This window comes from Rutidosis leptorrhynchoides, chromosome 3 (assembly GCF_046630445.1).
Source record: "Rutidosis leptorrhynchoides isolate AG116_Rl617_1_P2 chromosome 3, CSIRO_AGI_Rlap_v1, whole genome shotgun sequence".
Lineage (NCBI taxonomy): Eukaryota > Viridiplantae > Streptophyta > Magnoliopsida > Asterales > Asteraceae > Rutidosis > Rutidosis leptorrhynchoides.
In genome coordinates this window covers 104,356,574-104,374,978 of record NC_092335.1, presented here as the reverse complement: position 1 = coordinate 104,374,978, position 18,405 = coordinate 104,356,574, and positions in this window count along the sequence as shown.

Genomic DNA, 18,405 nt, shown 5'->3' with positions numbered 1-18,405 from the left:
ATAGACACGTATGAAAATGTTTTGACATATCATATTGACCCATCTATATATATTATTTGGAACAACCATAGACACTCTATATGCAGTAATGTTGGAGTTAGCTATACAGAGTTGAGGTTGATTCCAAAATAATATATACTTTGAGTTGTGATCTAGCATGAGACATGTATACACTGGGTCGTGGATTGATTCAAGATAATATATATCGATTTATTTCTGTACATCTAACTATGGACAACTAGTTGTAGGTTACTAACGAGGACAGCTGACTTAATAAATTTAAAACAGTAAAACGTATTAAAAATATTGTAAATATATTTTGAACATACTTTGATATATATGTACATATTTGTTATAGGTTCGCGAATCGACCAGTGGTCAAGTCTTACTTCCCGATGAAGTAAAAATATGTGAAAGTGAGTTATAGTTCCACTTTTAAAATCTAATATTTTGGAATGAGAATACATGCAGTTTTATAAATGTTTTATGAAATAGACACAAATAAATGAAACTACATTATATTGGTGAATGATCGAAGCCGAATATGCCCCTTTTTAGCTTGGTAGCCTAAGAATTTGGGAACAGACACCCAAATTGACGCGAATCCTAAAGATAGATCTATCGGGCCCAACAAACCCCATTCTGGAATTTGGAATGCTTTAGTACTTCGAAATTATCATATCCGATGGATGTCCCGAAATGATGGGGATATTCTATATGCATTTTGTTAATGTCGATTACCAGGTGTTCACCATATGAATAAATTTTATCTCTATGCATGGGATGTATATTGAAATATGAAATCTTGTGGTCTATTATTATGATTTGATAATATATAGGTTAAACCTATAACTCACCAACATTTTTTGTTGACGTTTTAAGCATGTTTATTCTCAGGTGATTATTAAGAGCTTCCGCTGTTGCATACTAAAATAAGGACAAGATTTGGAGTCCATGCTTGTATGATATTATGTAAAATCTGCATTCAAGAAACTTATTTTTGATGTAATATATTCTTATTGTAAACCATTATGTAATGGTCGTGTGTAAACGGTATATTTTAGATTATCATTATTTGATAATTTACGTAATGCTTTTTAAACCTTTATCGATAAAATAAAGGTTATGGTTGTTTTAAAAATGAATGCAGTCTTTGAAAAACGTCTCATATAGAGGTCAAAACCTCGCAACGAAATCAATTAATATGGAACGTTTATAATCAATATGAACGGGACATTTCAGTTGGTATCTGAGCGTTGGTCTTAGAGAACCAGAAATTTACATTAGTGTGTCTTATCGAGTTTGTTAGGATACATTAGTGAGTCTGGACTTCGACCGTGTTTTCTTTAAAAACGATTGCTTAACACTTTTGTTGGAAATTATATATTATTAACATGTAAATATTATGTGATATATTAACCTCTTAATGTGTTTGATATTGTGTGATAGATGTCTACCACTAGTACAAATTCCATCGACTCACCTAATAATAATGAAGAGTCGAATATAATTTGGGAAGATTCACAAATTCCCGAAGAGGAACCGGAAGAAGAGGAACCGGAAGAAGAGGAACTGGAAGAAGAGGAACCAGAAGAAGAGGAATCAGAAGAGGAGGAACTGGAAGAAGAAGAGGTTCCGGAGGAAGAAATATTGATACCTATAGTAAATCGATTAAATAAAAGAAAATCCTCAACCAACGGACCAAAGTTAATAATGGTCAATGGTGTTTCCGCCGAGGAAGCAAAATATTGGGAAGATTATCAATTTTTCGATGAATCGGATCCCGATGAGGATTCCGATGATGTTATAGAAATTACCTCGACCCAATTTAATAAAGCGAAAGAAAATAATAAGGGAAAAGGTATAAAAATAGAGAAACCCGATTCCAACCCCGATGAACTTTATATGTATCGGCAACATCCGTATTTCCTAAAATGTAACAATGACCCGGGAACCTCTAAACCACCAGGGTTTTCTAAACCATTGTGGAAAACGACGGCTCGTATTAGAGGAACACCATATATTCCTAGAAAATTAGGAAAACGAACCAAGTCCGAAGAAGAAGAAACCAGTGATTCAGATTAGAGGGTTGTAATCATGTTGTGTATTATATGTATTGTAGTGTGCTTGTACTTTTATGTTCTATGTAAAAATTGCTTGTATTGTTTGTTAATTATCTTTTACGAATCTAATCCTTGTCTATTTTACAGTATAAAAATAAAATGGACGTTAAGGGTAGACAACCGAATATTTTAGAAGATCTACCAGAGGACATAATTGAGGCAATCTTGTCTAGAGTCGGTCAGAATTCATCAGCACAATTAATTATGGCAAAATTAACTTGTCAAACATTTGAAAGACTTTCCAGAAATCCCTTAGTTTATAAAAGGCTTTCCTTTGATAGGTGAGGTATATCACATTGGGAAGACCGTAAGTTACGCCGTGTTTTCTTTGACCAACATATGTTCTCTAGGTTGAGATCTACGGTTATTTTGCATTCCGAGTTTCGATCATATTTCGGTGAATGACCTTATGTGCTACTAAGGTGAGTTTCATTTGCTCCCTTTTTAATTGCTTTTGCAATCTATATTTTTAGGCTGAGAATACATGCATTTTATTTTAAACGCAATGGACACAAATACATACTAAATTATACACTAAGTTAAACCGAAAATCCCTTAGCTTTGGTAACTAGTAGCTGCCAGTACATAGGATATGGACAGGTGGGCACAAATAATTGTATATGGATCCGTAGGGCTTGACATCCCCGTCTGTTCCAGGTATAGAAACCCTAGCCTGAACTATAAAGCAGACGTATACTATTTGAGTTTAGTACACGTTGGATTGCGTGTATTGTACATGTTGGTTGTATGTATGTTAAAATAGAGGTACTTATTATAACGTTGAAGCTTAGTTACCAGGGTGCTCAATCTTGTAGAATATTTTGATAAACGTTTCTGGATGAAACAACTGAAATCTTGTGATCCACCTTTACATACGGTTTATGCGCAACATTAAAACTATGAACTCACCAACCTTTGTGTTGACACTTGAAAGCATGTTTATTCTCAGGTTCCTAGAAGTCTTCCGCTGTTTGCTTATATGTGATACAAGCTATGTGCATGGAGTCGTACATGATTTATTTGAGAAAATGTTGCATTCACAAAATCATCACTATGTATCTTATTTTGGCTGCATTATTAACGAATGTAGTATTGTAAACTATTAATTACGGTGATTATCTATATGTTGAAATCATCAAACGTCAAAAACCTTGGAATTTAATATTCATTTATGGTGTGCCTTTTCAAAAGAATGCAATGTTTATAAAACGTATCATATAGAGGTCAAAACCTCACTATGAAATCAATGAATGATGTATTCGTCCAAATGGATTTGGAGGGATCATCACAGTTGGAATCAGAGCTTGAGGTCATAGGGAACCAGAATTTGCATTAGTGTGTTTAACTGGTAATTGTTAGGATGCATTAGTGAGTCTGGACTATGACCGTATCTGTTTTTACCGAGTTTTGCTTATCATTTCTTGTCAGAAATTGCATGCTTATCATTCTTAAGTCTACACACGTTTGCCTGCAGTTATTGCATGAATAGTGTATAGACAAAATTCATATCTTAGCGTATCTACTAATTCATATCTTAGCGAATCTGTTACTGTAAACTTTTCCTGACATCTTCCGAAAATTCCCCCGTGATTATTTCAAATTCCTTAAACTCCGACAGCTATTCCGATATGGATATTCACCTGAACTCCGAAGACAGTTTAACCAGAATGGATCAACCAATCAGCCATCACCTATTCTGGATGAATTGGGGATGAATTCGTAGCCTGCTTAGTCATTGGAGACAAGAAGAAGGTGATCCCTTCCATCCACCACATTTCACTCTTGGCGAAGAACCTGGAGCACTTACCGGCGAACCTGTTCGAAACACCATTTTCTCTCTCATTTCCAGAGTATTTCGTCATGATAATATACTATCTCAAATTTTGAATCTTATTCATCCGCTCGTCCGAACCAACAATCATCCCGGTGTAATAGAAGAACTCAACGATCTTCGCGCTCGGGTAGTGGCTTTAGAGAATATGGTGCAAAGGTTACAAGCACCAGCAGCATCACCGGCATCAACAGTACCACCGACAACAACACCAACAGTACCATTACCACCACCAACAACAATAGCATCGCAAACCTCAACTTCACAATCTGTCCCACGAGCATCAACGTCATATGCCCTGTAGATACCAAGGAATACCAACAACAACAAACGATGAAGTATTGATTCATAACTTAATCGAAGAAATATTCTGCAGAGAATATGTAGTTTCTAAAAGTTTTAGAGATTATATATTCTAGTGCAAATTGTAAATTAGATGAGTGGGCGGATAGAAATAATGAAGTGAAACCCTGACAGGAATAGTGCGCGATTTACAAACTAGACTTGTTATACAAGCAACAACAACAGTACCGTCAATATCATCAGCACGTAAGTACTATCAGCATCGTCAGCACTAGCAGCACTTATAACATCACAAGCTCCGCCAGTTCCATAATCACCAACATCATCACAAATCAACAACGCGTATATTGTATCAACGAGTTATGAAGTATTAACTCATTTCCCCTGAAGAAATTATATGTATATTTTATATATATATGAATTTTGAAATCAAAATAAATCTTTCGTACTAAGCTATTACGTATGAATCTTAACTGGTAGGTACTACTCGGTTAGTTCATGTTACTAATATGCCATGATGTACATCCTTCGTTAATGACTTAACAATCGTTAACTATTGATAATGCTAAAAATGAACACATATTTCATAGCATTATTCCTCAAGAAAGACAAGCTTTTAGTTGCAATTGTCTTATTTACAAGTGATATTCGGTTAAATAATAAAAGGTGAAGACAAAAGATAGATTCGACGAATTGAAGATGCAAACGACCAAAAAGCTCAAAAGTACAAAATACAATCAAAGAGGTTCCAATTATTGATAAGAAACGTCTAGAAATTACAAAAGTACAAGATTCAAAACGCAAAGTACAAGATATTAAATTGTACGCAAGGACGTTCGAAAATCCGGAACCGGGACATGAGTCAACTCTCAACGCTCGACGCAACGGACCAAAAGTTACAAATTAATTATGTATATAAATATAATATAATATATAATTAATTATATAAATTATATATTTATATTATATTTATATTATTAAAATCCGTCGGCAAAGCTAAGATCCAAATTGGAGTGAGCTGAAAATTCAAACTCCGCGACTCGCGGAGTTTGAAGGGTAAATTCACCGCGACTCGCGAAGCACTCAAAACCAAATCTGCCTATAAAAGGAAACGCATTTTGATCGTTTTAAATATCATATATCAATCTCTCTATCTATATGTAAACGTATATATATATATATATATATATATATATATATATATATATATATATATTTTAATTTTAATTTTAAATCCTAATAATAAGGGTATGTTAGCGAATGTTGTAAGGGTGTACGTCAAAATTCTGTCCGTGTAACGCTACGCTATTTTTAATCATTGTAAGTTATGTTCAACCTTTTTAATTTAATGTCTCGTACTTAAGTTATTATTATGCTTATTTAAAACGAAGTAATCATGATGTTGGGCTAATTACTAAAATTGGGTAATTGGGCTTTGTACCATAATTTGGGTTTGGACAAAAGAACGACACTTGTGGAAATTAGACTATGGGCTATTAATGGGCTTTATATTTGTTTAACTAAATGATAGTTTGTTAATTTTAATATAAAGATTTACAATTGGACGTCCCTATAAATAACCATATACACTCAATCGGACACGATGGGCGGGGTATTTATATGTACGAATAATCGTTCATTTAACCGGACACGGGAATGGATTAATAGTCTACGGAATTATTAAAACAGGGGTAAAATTATGTACAAGGACACTTGGCATAATTGATAACAAAGTATTAAAACCTTGGGTTACACGTAGTCGATAACCTGGTGTAATTATTAAACAAAGTAATAAAATCTTGTTACAGTTTAAGTCCCCAATTAGTTGGAATATTTAACTTCGGGTATAAGGATAATTTGACGAGGACACTCGCACTTTATATTTATGACTGATGGACTGTTATGGACAAAAATCAGACGGACATATTAAATAATCCAGGACAAAGGACAATTAACCCATGGGCATAAAACTAAAATCAACACGTCAATCATCATGATTACGGAAGTTTAAATAAGCATAATTCTTTTATTTCATATTTAATTTCCTTTATTTTATATTTAATTGCACTTCTAATTATCGCACTTTTATTTATTGTTATTGTATTTAATTGCACTTTTAATTATTGTATATTTTTTATTATCGCAAGTTTAATTATCGCAAGTTTAATTATCGCAAGTTTAATTATCGCAATTTCATTATCGTTATTTACTTTACGCTTTAAATTAAGTTATATTTATTTTTAATATTTTTACATTAGGTTTTAACTGCGACTAAGTTTTAAAATCGACAAACCGGTCATTAAACGGTAAAAACCCCCTTTTTATAATAATAATATTACTTATATATATTTGTATTTTTATAAATTAAAACTAATATAGCGTTAAGCTTTGTTTAAAGATTTTTCCCTGTGGAACGAACCGGACTTACTAAAAACTACACTACTGTACGATTAGGTACACTGCCTATAAGTGTTGTAGCAAGGTTTGGGAATAATTTACATATTGGAATAATCCCCGGCAGCGGCGCCAAAAACTTGATGTCGTAGCGTGGGGGTACGGAAATACTATTATTTTTTACTACGAAATACGTTACAAATTTTACACAAGTTTTAATTATAGAATGGATATACCTAAACCTTGCTACAACACTATAGGCAGTGTACCTAATCGTAGAGTAGTATAGTTTTTAGTAAGTCCGGTTCGTTCCACAGGGAGACGACTTATTTTACACTATATTTTAAACAACTATATTTGTACAAAATATATATTTTTATAAATAATAATAATATAAAAGGGGGTTTACCGTTTAATGACCAGTTTGTCGATTTTATATTTTAAGTCACAATTAAAACCTAATGAAAAATATAAATGACGATAATTTAAGTGCGATAATTAAAAGTGCAATAAATAAAATGATAGTAAATAAAAATGCGATAATTAAAAGTGTAATTAAATATGAAATAAAGGAATTATGCTTATTTAAACTTCCGTAATCATGATGTTTGACGTGCTGATTTTTAGTTTATTCCCATGGGTTAATTATCCTTTGTTCTGGATTATTTAATATGTCCGTCTGGTTTTTGTCCATAACAATCCATCAGTCATAAATATAAAATGCGAGTGTCCTCGTCAAATTATCCTTATACCCGAAGTCAAATATTCCAACTAATTGGGGACTTAAACTGTAACAAGGTTTTAATACTTTGTTTAATAATTACACCAGGATATCGACTGCATGTAACCCAAGGTTTTAATACTTTGTTATCAATTATGCCAAGTGTCCTTGTACATAATTTCACCTATGTTTTAATAATTCTAGTGACTATTAATTCATTCCCATGTCCGGATAAATGAACGATTATTCGTACATATAAATATCCCGCCCATCGTGTCCGATTGAATGTATATGGTTATTTATAGGTACGTCCAATTGTAATTCTTTATATTAAAATTAACAAACTATCATTTAGTTAAACAAATATAGAGCCCATTAATAGCCCATAGTCTAATTTTCACAAGTGTCGTTCTTTTGTCCAAATCCCAATTATGGTACAAAGCCCAATTACCCAATTTTAGTATTTTAGCCCAACATCATGATTACTTAGTCTTAAATAAGCATAATAATAACTTAAGTACGAGACATTAATTTAAAAAGGAGAACATAGCTTACATTGATATATATATATATTTATATATATATATATATATTTATTATTATTAAAGAGGAGTATTATTTATTTTTTTATGTATAAAACTCGGCAGAAGCTCGTTGAATTTATAGGAAATTTTGATCCTGGTGTGCTCCGCGATCGTGGAGGTTTAAGCCTTTAGAGCTCCGCGAGTGCGGAGGTCCGAAATCCAGCTCACAAATTTTTGGCCATTTGCTTGTCGACATTTTATTTAAATATATATAATATATAAATAATTTATATAATTATTTAAATATTATATTATATTCTTGTGCATAGTTGACTCATAATTTTTAGTCCGTTGCGTCGGGCGTTGATAGTTGGCTCAGGTCCCGGTTCCGGATTTTCGAACGTCCTTTCGTATAATTTAATATCTTGTACTTTGAGTTCTGCAACTTGTACTCTTATCATTTTTAGACGTTTCTTATCAATAAATTGAACCACTTAGATTGTATCTTGTACATTTGAGCTTTTTGGACGTTTGCGTCTTCAAATCGTCGTTTATGCCTTTTGTCTTCGCACTTATTTAATATAAACGATTACAACTTAAAATAGAACAATTACAACTAAATAATTTACATATTGGGATGATATTGCTACAAAATATATGTTCATTTGGAATAATCCCCGGCAGCGGCGCCAAAAACTGGATGTTAAAGCTAAGGGGTATAAAATACTATTAAATTTTACAAGGAAATACTATTAAATACGATACAATATTACACAAAATATGACAAGTTTTAATTATTTATTTACAAATGGGATATACCTAAACCTTGCTTCAACACTATAGGCAGTGTACCTAATCGTAGAGTAGTGTAGTTTTTAGTAAGTCCGGTTCATTCCACAGGGAGCTGGCTTATTTCACACTATATTTTAAACAATTATATTCGTACAAAATATATTATATTAATAATATATAAAAGGGGGTTTTACCGTTTAATGACCGGTTTGTCGATTTTACATACCCCTTATCAAGTAAACAGGGTCGCCATGTGGTCAGACTTATCATAACCATGAGAGGATGTGTCTCGTAAAATGGGGAGGGCGCCGTGCAAATTAGCTTGATAAGACTAATGAATCAGACCCCCAGAAAGGATAATCTCCTTAAAGATTAAAAATCAGCTTCTAAGCCTGATATTACTCAATCCTTGAGATTAACATTAAAGATTGAGAATTACAAACTCATGGAATTCAATGATATCTAAACTCGAGCTTGAACGAGAAAATATTTTGATCAAAATTACAAACCGATTTGTTTTCTGAAAACCTATTTTCAATGCGTTCATTACCATTGAACGTAAAATCCTAGGAATTCACCTGGAATTCATTAGGTCACCTGAACCAAATCGGGTGTCAACCGTAAGAACGGTGGTTGCATAGCATGGTCGAAGACAGGACCTTGTGCCAGACCGAAAAATCATAGGGTGATCTTTACTATTTCTCCTACAAAGGATAGTAACTGCATCCGACACGTTTTAGACCATGAACATCTGCATGTCATTAGACATTGCTTTAACAGTTGCTTATTCATCACCTTCCTTTACAACCGGATGGTAGTTTACCGAAAGGTAATATACGGAGCAAGTATACTGGACGTGTTGCTTTCCTAATACAAGGTTAGCAAGTGGGTGACACAAAACCATAAGTTTTGAGCTAAAATTTTCAAATCTGAAACCCACAAAACCCACAAAAACATTTTGCAACACCGGTGGTGGATCAAATCAGAAAAACTTATCTAGGGTAAAAGCTAGAATAAATTTTCAAAAGATCAAATGTTTTCATAAAGATCCAATTTCCTTAATGGATCTAAATTTTTATAGTCATGTGGGACTGTAAACCACATCGTTACTATCATTGTTTATACCACTGTATCAAAATCACTGATGTATAAAGTGTGAGAATAAAAAAGTGATTTGAGTGAAGTGTGATTTTATTTCAAGATATGTATTGCTTGAGGACAAGCAACGCTCAAGTGTGAGGATATTTGATAGTGCTCCAAATGAACATATATTTTGTAGCAATATCATCCCAATATGTAAATTATTTAGTTGTAATTGTTCTATTTTAAGTTGTAATCGTTTATATTAAATAAGTGCGAAGACAAAAGGCAAAAATGACAATTTGAAGACGCAAACGTCCAAAAAGCTCAAATGTATAAGATACAATCCAAGTGGTTCAATTTATTGATAAGAAACGTCTAAAAATGACAAGAGTACAAGTTGCGGAACGCAAAGTACAAGATATTAAATTATACGAAAGGATGTTCGAAAATCCGGAACTGGGACCTGAGCCAACTATCAACGCCCGACGCAACGGACTAAAAATTATGAGTCAACTATGCACAAGAATATAATATAATATTTAAATAATTATATAAATTATTTATATATTATATATATTTAAATAAAACGTTGACAAACAAATGGCCAAAAATTTGTGAGCTGGATTTCGGACCTCCGCACTCGCGGAGCTCTGAAGGCTTAAACCTCCACGATCGAGGAGCACACCAGGATCAAAATTTCCTATAAATTCAACGAGCTTCTGCCGAGTTTTATACATAAAAAAATAAATAATACTCCTCTGTAATAATAATATATATATATATATATATATATATATATATATATATATATATATATATATATATATATATATATATATATATATATATATATATATATATTATATAGTATAGTATAGAGTTATATTAGATTAGTTTTGGGTTATGCAAAGGTTATTTTACGGGTTTTAAAGTCGGAGCTCTGTTCGTGTAACACTACGTGATAAATAATCAATGTAAGCTATGTTCTCCTTTTTAAATTAATGTCTCATACTTAAGTTATTATTATTCTTATTTAAGACGAAGTAATCATGATGTTGGGCTAAAAATACTAAAATTGTTATAATATATAAATATATATATATAAATGGATAGTCAATTATTGATACACAAAAGTAATATTATTGTATTACCTAAACTTGTGATATTTTTGCTATAAATAGCCATGAATGCAAGCATTAAACTTGCACCATTTCTCACACTTACAAAGTGTTTCTTTCTTTCTCTCCATTATCATCTTTGTTCTTACACTTCATTATTAGTATTCTAAATCAAGAATCAAATCACTAAAGGTAGTTATAAGCCTACTGAATTATAACATCAAGAATCAAACCACTAAAGGTAGTTATAAGCCTACTGAATTATAACACGTTATCAGCACGATAATCTTAATACTAATTATGGTTGGCTCTGCCACCTAAATGATATATGGTCGGTTATACCACCTGAATAATATATGGTCGACACTGTCGTCTAATTATCATTTATGTTACTAACATTTATATTTCAATTATCTAACATTTATATGGCCGACACTGTCGCCTAATTATCATTTATGTTACTAACATTTATATTTCAATTATCTAACATTTATATGGCCGACACTGTCGCCTAATTATCATTTATGTTACTAACATTTATATTTCTATTATCTAACATTTATATGACCGATACTGTCGCCTAATTATCATTTATGTTTACTAATATTTATATTTATGTTATATAACATTTATTAATGATTGCTTACATATGGTCGACACTGTCACCTACTTATCATTTATGTTATATTAAATTTATGTTTAATTTTTATATACTTATGAATATAAAGTGACTATAATTTATCATGTTGTTTGTTTTAATAGAAAATGTCGAATCTAGAAAAGCTTAAATTTACTCCTTTAGAATCAACTGGAAACAACTACATGCCATGGGTTATAAAAGTAAAAATGCATCTTAAATCAATGGGTATTCTTGAAGCCATAAATGAAAACAACACTTTTTCTGAAAAAGAACAAGCAACGGCATGTTGCTTTATTCATCAACATATTGATGAATGCTTACAAAATAATTATGTGACTGTAGAAGATCCCCATGTTTTATGGGAAGGTCTCAAAAGCAGATTCAATAATCAAAGAGAAATTTTACTTCCAGCTGCTATGGAACAATGGAGAACATTAAGGTTCCAAGACTTTAAGAAAGTAAATGAATATAGCTCAGCTCTGTATAATACATGTTCACAACTTAAATTCTGTGGACATGAAATAAGTGATGCAGACATGATGGAGAAAACTTTCTCCACAATGAATGCTGCAAACATCACAGTGCAAAGAAATTTGAGAATGCTAAAGTTCAAAACATATCCTGAACTTAATTCATATCTCTTAGTTGCAGAGCAAAATGATGAGCTATTAATGAAAAATCAGCAATCCCGTCCTACTGGTACACTTGCAATCCCTGAAGCAAATACTGCAAATAATTATAAACAGGGACAAGGACGCGGGCAAGGTCGTGGTTATAATAACCATCACCATCATCATGCCAAAAGCCATAACTATGGTAGAAACCATCCTTATAGTAATGGTAATGGGCAAGGACGTGGTCGTGGTCGTTGCCGTGGTGGTCAAAGAAATAATAATCCACGAAAATATAAATATCAACCACAAAACAAGCCCACTAAACAAGATGTTGAAGAAAATTCTTCTAAAAATTCTGAAGAATCTTGCTACAGATGTGGTAGAATGGGCCACTGGGCTAATACTTGCCGAACATCTAAACATCTTGTTAAGATGTATCAGGATTCGCTGAAAGATAAAGAAAAGGAAGTAAACTTTGTGGATAACGTCGATCCAACAGTCACTGAGAAACCATTTGATTTATATGAAGATTTCTTGAATGTTTAAGTTGTGTGTCTTTCGAAAAATAAACGATTTAATATCGTCTGTCTTTGTCATTATGTTTTCTAAATGTTTCAGTACTATCTATTTGCGTTTAAAATATTGTGTAATATTAATGTACTCACTATTTATTTCTTATATATGAAGTTCAATATGAATTTTGCTGGAATACAACATCAATCAAGTGGTGGAGATCTCTGTATAGCAGACAGTGGAACTACACACACTATACTTAAATCTGAGAAATATTTTATTGATCTAAAACCAACGGAAGGAACTATACATACAATATCAGGACCTGCTAACTTGATAAAAGGGATAGGAAAGGCAAATTTCATACTACCAAATGGTACAAAATTTTTAATAAATGATGCCTTATTTTCTCCCAAGTCAAGCAGAAATTTATTGAGTTTCTCCGACATATACCTTAACGGGTATGATTATCAGTCAGTGACAACAGAAAATGAGAAATATTTAAGTATCACTGACAAGAGTCATGTGGTTGAAAAACTGCCAAGACTTAGTTCTGGATTACATTATACACATATAAATGTACCAGAAATACATATGGTAGTTAACGAAAAATATATTGATCCTGGTGTATTCAGTTTATGGCATAACAGATTAGGCCATCCAGGATCAACAATGATGAAAAGGATTATTGAATGTACTCATGGACATCCACTAAAGGATAGAAAAATCCATCATGATACAATGGTTCCATGTACATCTTGCTCTCTTGGAAAATTGATAACTAGACCCTCACCACTTAAGGTTGAGAAAGAATCACCAATGTTTCTTGAAAGAATTCAAGGTGATATATGTGGACCAATTCATCCACCATGTGGACCATTTAGATTTTTCATGGTTCTAATAGACGCATCTAGCAGATGGTCTCATGTTTGTCTGTTATCAAGCCGTAATGTGGCATTTGCAAAATTTCTTGCCCAAATTATTAAATTGAGAGCTCATTTTCCTGATTACACCATTAAAAGGGTGAGACTTGATAATGCTGGTGAATTTACATCTCAAGCATTTAATGACTATTGCATGTCTATAGGAATTGTTGTTGAACATTCTGTTGCTCATGTGCATACACAAAATGGTTTAGCCGAGTCATTGATTAAACGTTTACAGTTAATCGCTAGACCATTGATAATGAGAACAAAACTCCCTGTATCTATACGGGGTCATGCAATTTTACATGCTGCTGCATTGATTCGCATCAGACTAAGTGCAAGTCATAAATATTCCCCCCTACAACTTGCTTTTGGTCAAGAGCCAAATATTTCCCATCTTAGAACATTTGGTTGTGCAGTGTATGTTCCAATTGCGACACCACAACGTACAAAAATGGGTCCTCAAAGGAGGTTGGGAATATATGTTGGATATGAAACATCTTCAATATTAAGGTATATTGAACCTATGACAGGTGACGTTTTTACAGCACGTTTTGCTGATTGTCATTTTAATGAAACATTGTTCCCTAGATTAGGGGGAGAAATGAAAAATAAAGAAAATGATGTTTCATGGTGTGAACCTCAATTAAAGTATCTTGATCCTCGCACAAAAGAATGCGAGACAGAAGTTCAAAAGATAATGCATATACAAGAACTTGCAAATCAATTGCCTGATGCATTTACAGATACAAAAACGGTGACAAAATCATATATACCAGCAGTAAATACTCCAGCTCGAATTGAAATTCCAAAAGCTGGCAATAATGTCACTCATGAATCTTTGCCACGTCAGAAACGTGGAAGACCAATTGGTTCAAAGGATAAAAATCCTCGAAAAAGAAAATCAGCTGATAATGAAGTAAAAGAAAGTGTTCAAGAAGAACCACAAATCAGTACTCCTACTGCAGAGGAGATTGATGATGTCAATACAGAAATTGCAATCAATTATGCATATTCAAAAATATTATGGAACCGAAATGAAATGAAAAATCTTGATGAGAAATTTTCATTTAATGTTGCATATGACATCATGAATAATGATGATGATCCAGAACCAACATCTATGGTTGAATGTCAAAATAGACATGATTGGGCTCAATGGAAAGAAGCAATACGAGCTGAATTAGAATCACTCAATAAAAGAAAAGTTTTCGGATCCATCATTCTCACTCCTAAAGATGTGAAACCTGTAGGATACAGATGGATTTTTGTCCGAAAAAGAAATGAGAAAAATGAAGTTACAAGGTATAAAGCTAGACTTGTAGCTCAAGGTTTTTCTCAAAGACCGGGAATTGATTATGAAGAAACTTATTCCCCTGTTATGGATGCAATTACTTTTAGGTACTTAATCAGCCTGGCAGTTTCTAAAAATTTAGAAATGCATCTCATGGATGTTGTGACTGCTTACCTATATGGATCACTTGATAGTGATATATATATGAAGATACCTGAATGATTTAAGGTACCAGAAGCATCAAATGCAAAACCCAAAGAAATGTATTCGATTATATTACAAAGATCTTTATATGGGTTAAAACAATCGGGACGTATGTGGTATAACCGATTAAGTGATTACTTGATAAGCAAAGGGTATACAAATAACCTTACTTGCCCTTGTGGTTTCATTAAGAAAACAACATCCGGATATGTGATCATAGCTGTTTATGTTGATGATCTTAACATCATAGGTACAAATAAAGAGATCTATGAAGCCATTCAACTTCTAAAGAAAGAATTTGAAATGAAAGATCTCGGAAAAACCAAGTATTGCCTTGGTTTACAAATTGAGCATATGCCTAATGGTTTACTTGTACATCAAACAACATATACTGAAAAGATTTTGAAACGTTTCAATATGGACAAGGCAAAACCATTAAGTACTCCTATGGTTGTTAGATCACTCAATGTTGAAACTGATCCATTTCGTCCATGTGAAGATCATGAAGATATTCTTGGACCAGAAGTACCATATCTTAGTGCAATTGGAGCTCTTATGTATCTTACAAATTGTACAAGACCTGACATTTCTTTTGCAGTTAATTTGTTGGCAAGGTTCAGCTCTGCTCCTACCAAAAGACACTGGAATGGGATCAAACACATATTTCGATACCTTCGAGGAACTACTGATTTAGGATTATTTTATTCTAACGAATCAAAACAAGATTTGGTTGGTTATGCTGATGCAGGTTATTTATCTGATCCACATAAAGCTAAATCTCAAACTGGATATGTATTCCTAAATGGAGGTACTGCAATATCATGGCGTTCTCAAAAACAAACACTTGTTGCTACATCATCAAATCATGCCGAAGTGATTGCATTACATGAAGCTACTCGGGAATGTTTTTGGTTGAGATCAATGACACAAATCATTACTGATTCTTGTGGACTAGAATGCGATAAAAGTCCAACAATTATCTATGAAGATAATGCAGCTTGCATAGCACAGATGAAAGAAGGGTATATCAAAAGTGACCGAACCAAACACATACCTCCTAGATTCTTCTCATACACTCAAAATCTCATTAAGGACAACGAGATTGAAATGAGATATGTTCAATCCAGCAAAAACTCTGCTGATCTTTTCACAAAAGCACTTCCAACTACTATTTTCAGAACACACGTTCATAACATTGGCATGAGACATGTTCAAAAGATGTAACAACCGAAGCGATGTCTACTTGAGGGGGAGTCAACTCCATGCTGCACTCTTTTTCCCTTAGCTAAAGTTTTTCCCACTGGGTTTTCTTTAGCAAGGTTTTTAACGAGGCAGTAACTTACAGTTGATCTTCAACAAACAAAATTGCTATCCAAGGGGGAGTGTTATAATATATAAATATATATATATATAAATGGATAGTCAATTATTGATACACAAAAGTAATATTATTGTATTACCTAAACTTGTGATATTTTTGCTATAAATAGCCATGAATGCAAGCATTAAACTTGCACCATTTCTCACACTTACAAAGTGTTTCTTTCTTTCTCTCCATTATCATCTTTGTTCTTACACTTCATTATTAGTATTCTAAATCAAGAATCAAATCACTAAAGGTAGTTATAAGCCTACTGAATTATAACATCAAGAATCAAACCACTAAAGGTAGTTATAAGCCTACTGAATTATAACAAAAATTGGGTAATTGGGCTTTGTACCATAATTGGGGTTTGGACAAAAGAACGACACTTTTGGAAATTAGACTATGGGCTATTAATGGGCTTTATATTTGTTTAACTAAATGATAGTTGTTAATTTTAATATAAAGAATTACAATTGGACGTACCTATAAATAACCATATACACTCAATCGGACACGATGGGCGGGATATTTATATGTACGAATAATCGTTCATTTATCCGGACACGGAAATGAATTAATAGTCACTAGAATTATTAAAACATAGGTGAAATTATGTACAAGGACACTTGGCATAATTGATAACAAAGTATTAAAACCTTGGGTTACACGCAGTCGATATCCTGGTGTAATTATTAAACAAAGTATTAAAACCTTGTTACAGTTTAAGTCCCCAATTAGTTGGAATATTTGACTTCGGGTATAAGGATAATTTGACGAGGACACTCGCATTTTATATTTATGACTGATGGATTGTTATGGACAAAAACCAGACGGACATATTAAATAATTCAGGACAAAGGATAATTAACCCATGGGAATAAACTAAAAATTAACACGTAAAACATCATGATTACGGAAGTTTAAATAAGCATAATTTCTTTATTTCATATTTAATTGCACTTTTAATTATCACATTTTTATTTACTATCATTTTATTTATTGCACTTTTAATTATCGCACTTAAATTATCATCATTTATATTTTTCATTAGGTTTTAATTGTGACTTAAAATATAAAATCGACAAACCGGTCATTAAACGGTAAACCCCCTTTTATATTATTATTATTTATAAAAATATATATTTTGTACAAATATAGTTGTTTAATATATAGTGTAAAATAAGTCGTCTCCCTGTGGAACGAACCGGACTTACTAAAAACTATACTACTTTACGATTAGGTACACTGCTTATAGTGTTGTAGCAAGGTTTAGGTATATCCATTCTATAATTAAAACTTGTGTAAAATTTGTAACGTATTTCGTAGTAAAAAATAATAGTATTTTATACCCCTTAGCTGTAACCATCAAGTATTTTTGGCGCCACTGCCGGGGACCAATCTAGCTTAAAAGCCGGAAGCTCAACGCTATATATAAAAAAAAAGATTTTTATTTTTAGTTTACTTTTATAAAAATACGTTTTAAATATTCGAAAATATAAAAAGAAAAACAAAATTTATATATTTTTAAGAGTTTGTTAAAAGTTTTATAAAGTTTCTTTATTTTTATTTTAGTGTTAAAAAAATAAAAGTTTTATTTAAATATTTCGTATTTATTTAAAACATAAAAAAAAAACCTGTCGAACGAAACCAGCCTGTCATTTGAATTTGCATTCTCCGCGACTCGCGGAGTTTGTTGCCAGCTAGGCACCGCACTCGCGGAGTTTGGCCTGACACGCCTGATCAACCTAATTCAGCATTAATTACGGAGTATTAATTATTATTATTTATTTAAACCCTAATTACTTTATTATTATTATAATTTAGTTTATTTTTTTATTAATTAGTTATAATTAGTTTTATTAATATATAAAAATTAATACTTTTATAAAATAAATAAAAAAAATAATATTTTTTTATAAATAAATAATTTTATCACTTTTTATATATTTTTATATTTCG